Source organism: Pan paniscus, chromosome 5 (assembly GCF_029289425.2).
Source record: "Pan paniscus chromosome 5, NHGRI_mPanPan1-v2.0_pri, whole genome shotgun sequence".
Lineage (NCBI taxonomy): Eukaryota > Metazoa > Chordata > Mammalia > Primates > Hominidae > Pan > Pan paniscus.
This window is the reverse complement of record NC_073254.2, coordinates 99,886,527-99,896,071: the sequence shown is the minus strand read 5'-3', so window position 1 is coordinate 99,896,071 and position 9,545 is coordinate 99,886,527. Positions and strand designations below refer to the sequence as shown.

At 42.4% G+C, this 9,545-nt stretch overlaps 1 non-coding gene across 2 annotated transcripts; it reads left to right on the top strand.

Moving 5' to 3' along the window:
* Window positions 1-1,283: 1,283 nt before the first annotated feature.
* On the top strand, window positions 1,284-9,328 carry LOC100989047 (uncharacterized). Of its 2 annotated transcripts, none has more exons than XR_008625668.2 (3): window positions 1,284-1,663; window positions 2,795-4,149; window positions 4,944-9,328. It is a non-coding gene; the product is annotated as an uncharacterized LOC100989047 (transcript). The 2 variants fall into 2 exon arrangements; XR_008625667.2 differs by having other exon boundaries at window positions 1,284-3,589; window positions 4,009-4,149.
* The last annotated feature ends 217 nt before the right edge of the window (window positions 9,329-9,545 follow it).

Here is a 9,545-nt window from a genome sequence, read left to right as displayed (position 1 = left end):
ATGGAGAGCCACTGAAGTTGTTCCCCTCTCCCCAAAATAGTAACCTTTCTCATCTAGATGAATGAGCTCCTCTGATAAATTCTACAAGTATTGTTTCTGCTTCATGGGCATTGAGAGTGGCCTCCTCCATCTTTACAGAAGGAAATTATCACCTCCAAATTAGACTAGTTTATTCCTAGAAAATTCCTTCAGTACCCCCTCATCTGTAGGATATTCATTTAAAAATCCTATCAGCTTTTTTCTCAACAGTTTTCAGGAAGAGAGCTTTGGAAAATACTAAAATATCAGTCTAACAAATTCAAAGACATATATTAGGGCCTTTAAGACCTCATACACTTCCCCTTGGCCTCCAGGATAATGCTCCTTAATCCTAATTAGCTTTTACAGCATGATTAGTGTTTGCCAATGATGATTAGAGGTGCCAAATTCACCAAACCAATTAGTAGCAGAATTGTAGGATCCTGGTGCGGGTTTATTTTGATTCTGATTCACCTTTTACATCATCTTTGTCGTTGCCTCATTTTTCCAAGGTAGCAATGCTCTATATTTCTGTGTTCTCATTTTGACTGTAGTGTTTTGATTGAGAGTCTGGAATGTTGTTCGCACAAGGGGAATCTTGCCCAAAAGAATATTACTTCTAAGGTCTTCACTCAGGAGTTTAGTGATGTACTTGTGCTGCCTTTGTATTACAACCCTTTGTATTAAAACCCTTCTGATTATGGTTGAATCTGTTCCCCACCTCTGACAGATACACCATAGGGTGACCCCTAATGAGTCATGCTCTTAATCCCCTTGCCATGAATGTGGGTGGAAATCATAACTTGCTTTTAACCATAAGATACAACAAAAGTAAGGAAATACCACTCCTGTAATTATGGCAAAGTCGAAGGGACTTTCTTCAGGTATAATTAAGATCCCTAATCAAGTGACTTTTAGTTAAACAAAAGAGCACTTACCCTCAGTGGGCCTGGCCAAATCAGTGAGCTTTTTAAAAGAGGGTCCAGGCCTTCCCTGAAGTTCGAGACCTGAAGCAGTAAAGACTCTTATTTCTGTTGCTGGCTTTGAAGAAGCAAGCTGCCATTAATTCTACAGTCATAAAGAAATGAATTCTGCCAACAACCTGCAGGAGCTTAGAAGCAGATCCTAGCATTTCCATTGCATCCTCCAGATGAGGATGCAATCCACCTTGATTTCAGCCCTGTGAGACCCTGAGCAGAGAACCCAGTTATGACATGCCCAGATTCCTGACCCACAAAAACTGTGAGATAACAAATGGGTATGGTTTTTAGGCCATCAAATGTGTGATTATTTATTATGCAGCAATAGGAAATTGATGCACCACCCTTGCAATAAAGATACTTTGTTTTATTATCCAGTATCCCATATATCATTTTTAAATAAGTAGATCATTATACATGAACTCCACACAAGGGCTTCTTATACTTTGTTGTTAGAAAACTTACCCACGTCACATCTCAGGCTCTAGAGATGACTTACCATCTAACCCTTATGTTTCCTATCAACTTTACTGTTAGATAAACTAGAAGATTTGGTGCCCAGCATGAAGAAGAGTTCCTTTCAAGTACCTGTATGTCCCGAATGTATTCCTTCCAGTGGGTTCTTGGTCTCGCTGACTTCAAGAATAAAGCCTTGGACCCTTGTGGTGAGTGTTACAGTTCTTAAAGATGGTGTATCTGGGGTTTGTTCCTTCAGATGTTCAGATGTGTCCAGAGTTTCTCCATTCCAGCGGGTTCGTGGTCTCCCTGACTTCAGGAGTGAAATCGCAGACCTTTGCAGTGAGTGTTATAGCTCTTAAAGGTAGTGCAGACCCAAAGAGTGAGCAGCAGTAAGATTTATTGGAAAGAGCGAAAGAACAAAGCCTCCACAGGGTGGAAGGGGACTGGAGCGGGTTACCTCTGCTGGCTTGGGTGGCCCGCTTTTATTCCCTTATTTGGCCCCGCCCATGTCCTGCTGATTGGTCCATTTTACAGAGTGCTGATTGGTCCATTTTGCAGAGTGCTGATTGGTCCATTTTACAGAGTGCTGATTGGTGCATTTACAATCCTTTAGCTAGACATGGAGTGCTGATTGGTGCATTTTTACAGAGTGCTGATTGGTGTATTTACAATCCTTTAGCTAGATACAGAGCACGGATTGGTGCATTTTTACAGAGTGCTGACTGGTGCATTTACAATCCTTGAGATAGACAGAAAAGTTCTCCAAGTCCCCATTCAACCCAGGAAGTCCAGCTGGCTTCACCTCTCACCTGGACACATCTGTCCTTTGGCTACCTTTACATCAGTGGTTCTTTAACATTTTGGTCTCAGGGTTTCTTTACATCAAAAATAATTGAGGACCCAAAGAAACTGTGTTTATTTGAGTAATGTTTATCATCTACTATGTTAGAAATTAAAATGGGACGAATTTTAAATCATGAGAATGCACAGGCACACATTCCATTAGCAGTCAATAACATTGTCACTCAGCATGGGAAAACCCACGGGTTGCTTGTGAAAGAGTGAAAGAAAAACACGAGGTAACATCATAGTATTATTACAAATTGACCTTGCAGATCTGAAAGGTCTTGGGAACCCCTAGAAATCACACTTTGAGACCACATCTTGAAAACCATTGCTTTATGTTTTTAGCATTTTTTTGTTTTATATTGCATTAAATTTTATTAAGCCAACTTACATAAGTTTATAAAATATATGAGGTAAACTTTTTTTAAAAAATGAAAAAGGCAAAATACTAGCTATGTAATTGTGCTGTTTATTCCCCACCTGCCCCACAGATATGTGCTCACCCTTCTCTGCTCAGCTCTGTGCCTGGGAGGCTGACCTCTACAGACTGCATCACCAGGCTTCCGCCCTCTGGCTTCCAGATGGATTTGGCCAATGGGCAGCACCAGTGGGAAAGGAGAGGACAGGAGGAGAGACAGTCTGAGGTCATGTATTTATCCCCCTCTTCCCTACCCCATGACAGTTCTGACAGGCAGCCCCTCCGTTTCTCCAGCTCTCAGCTGAGCTCCAGTAACAAGCTTCCTTCTCTTTCCCCTTTAGGGTTGGGGTGGCAAGAGCCACCACCTGGGTGTCTCACTATATCTTGTTGGCTTCCCTAATCCTGCCTACATTAATCATTTTCTTAAATTTCAAACTCTCTTGATGCTTCCATTTGTTTCCCGAGAAATCCTGGCTAATGGAGCAAGCTTGGACACATTCCTTCATTTCACACGTCCTCAGTTTATTTAGCTGTAAAATGAAGGGCCTGAGCAGCCTTTCCCAAAGTGGATTCTGCACATCAGTCTCACCATATTCCATTTTGTATTCTGTGGTCAAATATGTTTGGGAAACACTGAATATAATGTCCCCTTTTGGAGAGCCACAATTTGTGGCACCGTATCAACAATTCTGAGAGGTCCTGAAGTAGATACACCTGTTTTACCCTGTTTAGTTCAGCATTTCCCAAATATAGTTAACAATGGAACCACTGTTTTTTGCTTGTTTGCTTTTGCAGAAAACCCTAATAACATAGAGAAAACACCAGATCAAGTTGGGCCATGTATGGCATTGTCTTATTCTGTGGAAAGGTATTCATTTTATATTTTTGAATATTTTCTGGTGGCCCCTCAATCCTGAAGTCTAAAATTTCCCACCCATGTGGCTCAGCTTGCTCTAGGCACAATAATGGAATTCTATTTCTGTGACCTCAGTACAATGTTGAGCTTCTCTTCTGACCATGACTTTGTCGTGGTAAAGAAGTATCCCTCTAATTAAGATCAGGATTGAAAATAGAATTCCAGGAATAGCTGAATACACAATACACATTTACATACAGCACAATTGCATCCAAGCCCCGTGGAGTGTGGTGGTGCAAAGTAAGGTGTGAATCCCACTGAAACTTTCTGAAAGTGCGTGGTTGTCATGAACAACACTGACAAATCTCAGGCCCTCCTTGCTTCCTGTTACAATAAATAACTACCTTGTCTTCTTTTTCTTTTGGAGACAGATTGGAGTGCAATGGCACGATCTCAGCTCGCCGTAGCCTTGACCTCCCAGGCTCAAGAGATCCTCTCACCTCAGCCTCCTGAGTAGCTGGGACTACAGGCACATACCGAATGCCCAGAAAATTTTTTTCTTGTGAGGGCTGGTGGGTAGAGCCTGGGTCTCTCACTATATTGCCTGGGCTGGTCTTGAACTCCTGGGCTCAAATAATCCTCCTGCCTTGGCCTCCCAAAATGCTGAGATTATAGACGTGAGCCACTGTGCCCAGCCAGTAACTACCGTTTTGATCAGATCATTTCTAGAGAAATATATATCCCCTCCTGATTTTCTATTGTCAAAGCCCCAGTATCAGGCACTCATCCCTTTCCAATGTGGCACAAAGCAGGGGGCTTACCCCACTTCCAGGGCTGAATCGTGGCTGAACTAAGCCCATTTGTATGGCCCCATTCTCTTTCCAATAATAGGTTTAGGGGTGGGCTTGTGACTCATTTCTAGCCAGTGGGACATGCAAGAGAGGTGGAATGCTGGGAGTTTAGAGGGAGAGTTTTCTCTGTTTCTGAAAATACAAACACCAGAAACCATGCTCCCTTTTTGGCACCCAATCGTATTTTGTTTCTAGATGTGTTACTTAGGAATGTGGCAGCTGTCTTGCCTCCACAGGGAGGACAGCGTCAAAATAGAACTGATGCTGAGGACAGCAGAGGAGAGGACAAGACAAACCTGGGTGGATGGCATCATGGGGCCTCTGATTGTTCCTGCATCCATTCCATGTGGTTTAAGCCAGTTGAGTCAGCATTTTCTGTCTTGAATCCCAAATCTTTATAAATGATAGGTGTACCTTTTAATGGAACTATTCATGGCCTCAAATTCTTCCCAGATATACCCTGTGAGTGTTCAGGAAGCAGCAGAATATTAAACACTACATTTCTTCATTCACAGGCCTCCCTCCTCCTGTGTCCCTGACATACAGTGACAGTGCTGCCCTGCAGGATGGCATATCAGAGAGCTCAGGATGGATGCAGTCAAGGACGACAGCCCATGTCCAAAAAAGCTGCCTGCTGAACATTTGCCCAGCAGATTTTAGAAAGAAAGGAAACATCTTAGTGATTTTCTTGCCTCCAGAAGATTCCCTGATCCAATCTTTCCTTGGCACAAACTTTTAGTTATTGTGTTTACATATACATTTTATATATGCGTGGTCATTATTGTATCTGTTTTATTTGGGGACTTTATCTTGATGTGTGTTATACCTAATACACTGCAATATAAATTATGTAATTATGTGCTTTTTTTTGAGATGGAATCTCGTTCTGTCACCCATGCTGGAGTGCAGTGGTGTGATCTTGGCTCACCGCAACCTCCACCTTCTGGGTTCAAGTGATTCTGCTGCTTCTGCGTCTCAAGTAGCTGGGAATACAGGCGCCTGCCACCACACTCAGCTAATTTTTTTTTTTTTTTTTTTTAAGTAGAGGTGGGGCATCACCATGTTGGCCAGGCTGCTTTCGAACTCCTGACATCAGGTGATCCACCCACCTCAGCCTCACAAAATCCTGGATTACAGGCATGAGCCACCACACCCGCCCTGTGCTTTCAATAAGTACTTTCTCACTGCTTACTGACTGATACCCCTAGCTTTTGTATCATGAGGAAAAAGAGGCATAAGAGAATGAATCCCTGGCCCCAGTATCAGTCAGGATTTAATCAGAAAACAGAAGTCATGCTAGGTTTTTGATGAGTTGGAGAGAGTTGAAAGAGGAATTAAGGCTTGCACAACCATTAGAAGGGCTGGGTAAGGAAAGGTCAGAAGGTTGCTCTTAGGGCATCTGAAATGCAGAGATCTCAAGAGAAATTGGGGCTTCTGTTGTGATCAAGTTGCCCATAGCAGGTGCTTCTCAGGAGGACCCTGAGAAGCTGAGGCTCTGAGTAACCGCCTGTAGCTGGCACTAAAGAAAAATGGCTTCTCCTTTTCTGCCTCAGACGTTTCATGGGGGTGCCTCTCACTGGACAAATGTAACCTCAAGGCACATAGGAAAAGAACTGGGTAATGAGGTTTCTGGTTTTCCTCCAAGACAGAGAAGAGTGGAGGGCTGGGGAGCATAAGTTACAATGAAGTTGAGCTATCAACAGACCACCCAGAAACAAAACCTCCCATATATTAATGAAAAATTAAAAAAGCAAACAGCAATTGATAAACAAATGTATTTAAGTTATACCAAGGGCAAGATTGCTCTGTCAAAAAGCATTTGATAATCAGTTAATTGGTGAGTGTCTGCTATGCAGAATTAGAGGCAGTTTTTTTTTTTGTTTTTGTTTTTGTTTTAGATTATTTCTTGCTCAAAACTCACTCAGGTTCCTGGGCTATAATACTTGAGCCAGATAGAGCAGCTTTGATCTCACTGGCAGTTTGTTTAGAAGCCTGAGATCTGGAGTGGCTTTCTAAAATCTTCAGCTCTAAAAACCAATACAGTTTAGTAAAAATCTATACATTTGCTTGCAATAGTCTCAAGTACATAGTAAAATGACAGAAATGATTTCAACCAAGAAATTAGCCATTTTCTTCCTCTTGATTTAAGAAGGGAGAAATAGCTTTGGAGGGAAGTGGCAGTATTTCTAAATTTACACACAAATTCACACCGACAGTATGCTCCTAATGGTTGCCACATTTAGAGCTAACCTGGTTTTCTGAGAGTGATCTGGGACGGAAGGAGAAAGAACAGCTAACTGACCGGAAGCTAAACGCCACAAGGCAAAGCCTTTTTGTTAGAAGCTGAAGATTATCATATTTCTAGGGGAGGCTGGATGCTTTGGTTAAGAGAGACCTAGTTATGAATCCAGCCTTCTAAAGACCTCCAGGGAGAACTCTGCAAGTCTCCTCAGGGCAGGGGTTCTGGGAGTTTCTAGGTTCTTGCAATTCCTGCAAGCAAACACATCAACACACAAAAAAGCACTGGGAATTCAGAGTCCCAGAGAAGCACATTTGGGTACATCCCTCAAGGTTAAGATTTGCTGGAAACTTTGATAAGATATTTGGATATGGAGAAGACCGGGGAAGTGTTAAGTAAAGGAATATGAAGTTGGGAGTCAATTATTCATTATTTTCCCTATTCCTCTCACCCATTAGCATCAATAATTGAAAACGAACCATCCGTGTGTGTATGGGGAAGGCAGTAGACTCAGAGGCTGCTAATAACAATTTAGTAAATGAGGCCAAAAATGGGGCTCTGCAGGCAACAAGCTTGACTGGGTAGAGCCAGGCCACCTCAAAGCTGAGGCTTTAACCACCACGGCCTGCCATCTGCAGCACGTGACTCACTGCATCTTTAAGCAAGACTTTGCCCAAATAAGTACCTTCCACTTTGGTTCTATATTGCTGCCACCAGTGTAACTACTCTGCTGCCTTTCCTAGGGGTGGGGACAAGCTACCTCCTTGAGTTTGAGGCTTGAGCCTACCTTTGTACCTGTGGTCCTTAAGAGGTGCTGTCCTTCTCATTTAGCTCATACAAAGTGACTCGGGCATCCTGCAGCATCCCTGCACAGGTATCTGGCCCAGTCCACACTGCTAATTGCACCCATTGTCCTCAAAGTCCATCTGTTTACTTAAGCATGTTGGTGCTCATGCTCAATGTGCAAGGCAATACAGATTGATGTGGACTCTTTGGGATTTTTAGTTAAGTGGTTTCTGCTTGTGACATTCTTTTCTTTTTTTTTTCTTTCTTTTTTTTGAGACGGAGTCTCTGTCGCCAGGCTGGAGTGCAGTGGCATGATCTCAGCTAGGCTCACTGCAACCTCCATCTCCCGGGTTCAAGCAATTCTCCTGCCTCAGCCTCCCATGTAGCTGGGATTACAGGCGCACGCCACCATGCCCAGCTAGTTTTTTTGTATTTTTTTTTAGTAGAGACGGGGTTTCACCATATTGGTCAGGCTGGTCTTGAACTCCTGACCTTGTGATCTGCTCGCCTCGGCCTCCCTAAGTGCTGGGATTACAGGCATGAGCCACCACGCCTGACCTGCTTGTGACATTATTTTCTGCCTTTTAAATAGAAATAGAAGTATACAAAAGCATATACCTCAGTGCTTCAGGGAGAAAAGTGTGTTAGATAAATAGACTACCTGTAAGGAAGACTTAGTATAATGACAAGCATGACTGCTTGGTATATTCAGAATTTTGATGTGTGATAAATAATGTGTGTCATTCTTTGAAATATAAATGTTAGAGCTTCTTATGTTAAAAGAAGCCATCCTAACCAAATAATACTCTAGGCTTTCAGTGTACCTATAAACATGTTCATCTGGTAGGAATTAAGAGATATGCCAAAAAACAGATTTGAATTTGAGCAAAAGAATAGCAATACATTAACTGCTATATTACAGAGTTTGTAAAGATTGCTATAGTGATTATCAGCGCTTCATGGTGTCATTATTGGCTTTACTATTAAAGATATTGCTGTGAAAATGAAAATTCGTAAATATGAATTTTTGTGTTATATTTTATTTTCTATTTTCACATCTGGCAATTGGTACATGTTGTGTGCCCTGCAGAGCTATTAAGTCCTGGGGTTATTGATTAAGGCCCCAAATGAGTGAGAAATCTTAGAGCATAAAGACTGTTTCGACCAGGTGCAGTGGCTCAAGCCTATAATCCGAGCACTTTGGGAGGCTGAGGCAGGCGGATCACCTGAGGTCTGGAGTTCAAGACCAGCCTGACCAACATGGAGAAACCCCGTCTCTACTAAAAATACAAAATTAGCCAGGCATGGTGTTGCATGCCTATAATCCCAGCTACTCAGGAGGGCTGAGGCAGGAGAATCGCTTGAACCCGGGAGGTGGATGTTGCAGTGAGCCAAGATTGCACCATTGCACACCAGCCTGGGCAACAAGAGTGAAACTCCATCTCAAAAAACAAAACAAAAACTGTTTCATGAACATGGGACACTCTTGTAACTCCATCCTACTCATTCAAATACAGGCCATCACCCATGAAAATAAAAAGAAAATAAAAGGTGAATAGCACTGTGCAAAGACAATTGGGCTATGTGTGAAGCAACACATATAAGCATCATTTCTGTGTGCTTAGGATAATGCAAAAGGCATTGATCAAAGTAAAATGATCATAAGAAAACATAGGCTATGTGTCTGCTCAGCTCCCTCAGTAACCACTCAGGAATCAGCCTTTCATTCTGGAATCCTGGCTGCCATTTACAGAGTGCTCGTGCCACTATATTCCAGGTGCTATGCTGAGTGCTTTGCCTGAGGTGCTTAAGGGACTCTTGCATCACCTGGGTAGTGGTTAAAGTGAACTCAGATGGTCTTGGCTTCAATACTGGCCCCACCAAGTGCTCCTGTGTGATATTATGCATATTATGCACTATCTGTTCTTCAGTTTTCCTCACTTGTAAAAAGGGAATGATAATGCCTCAGGAATTAATACATGTAAAAGGGTTAGTGCAATGCTTAACACATGGTAAACATTCACCATATTAAATACCATCACCACTTTTATCTATGAACCATCCCTACCTGCAAGAACTTATAATTTACTTG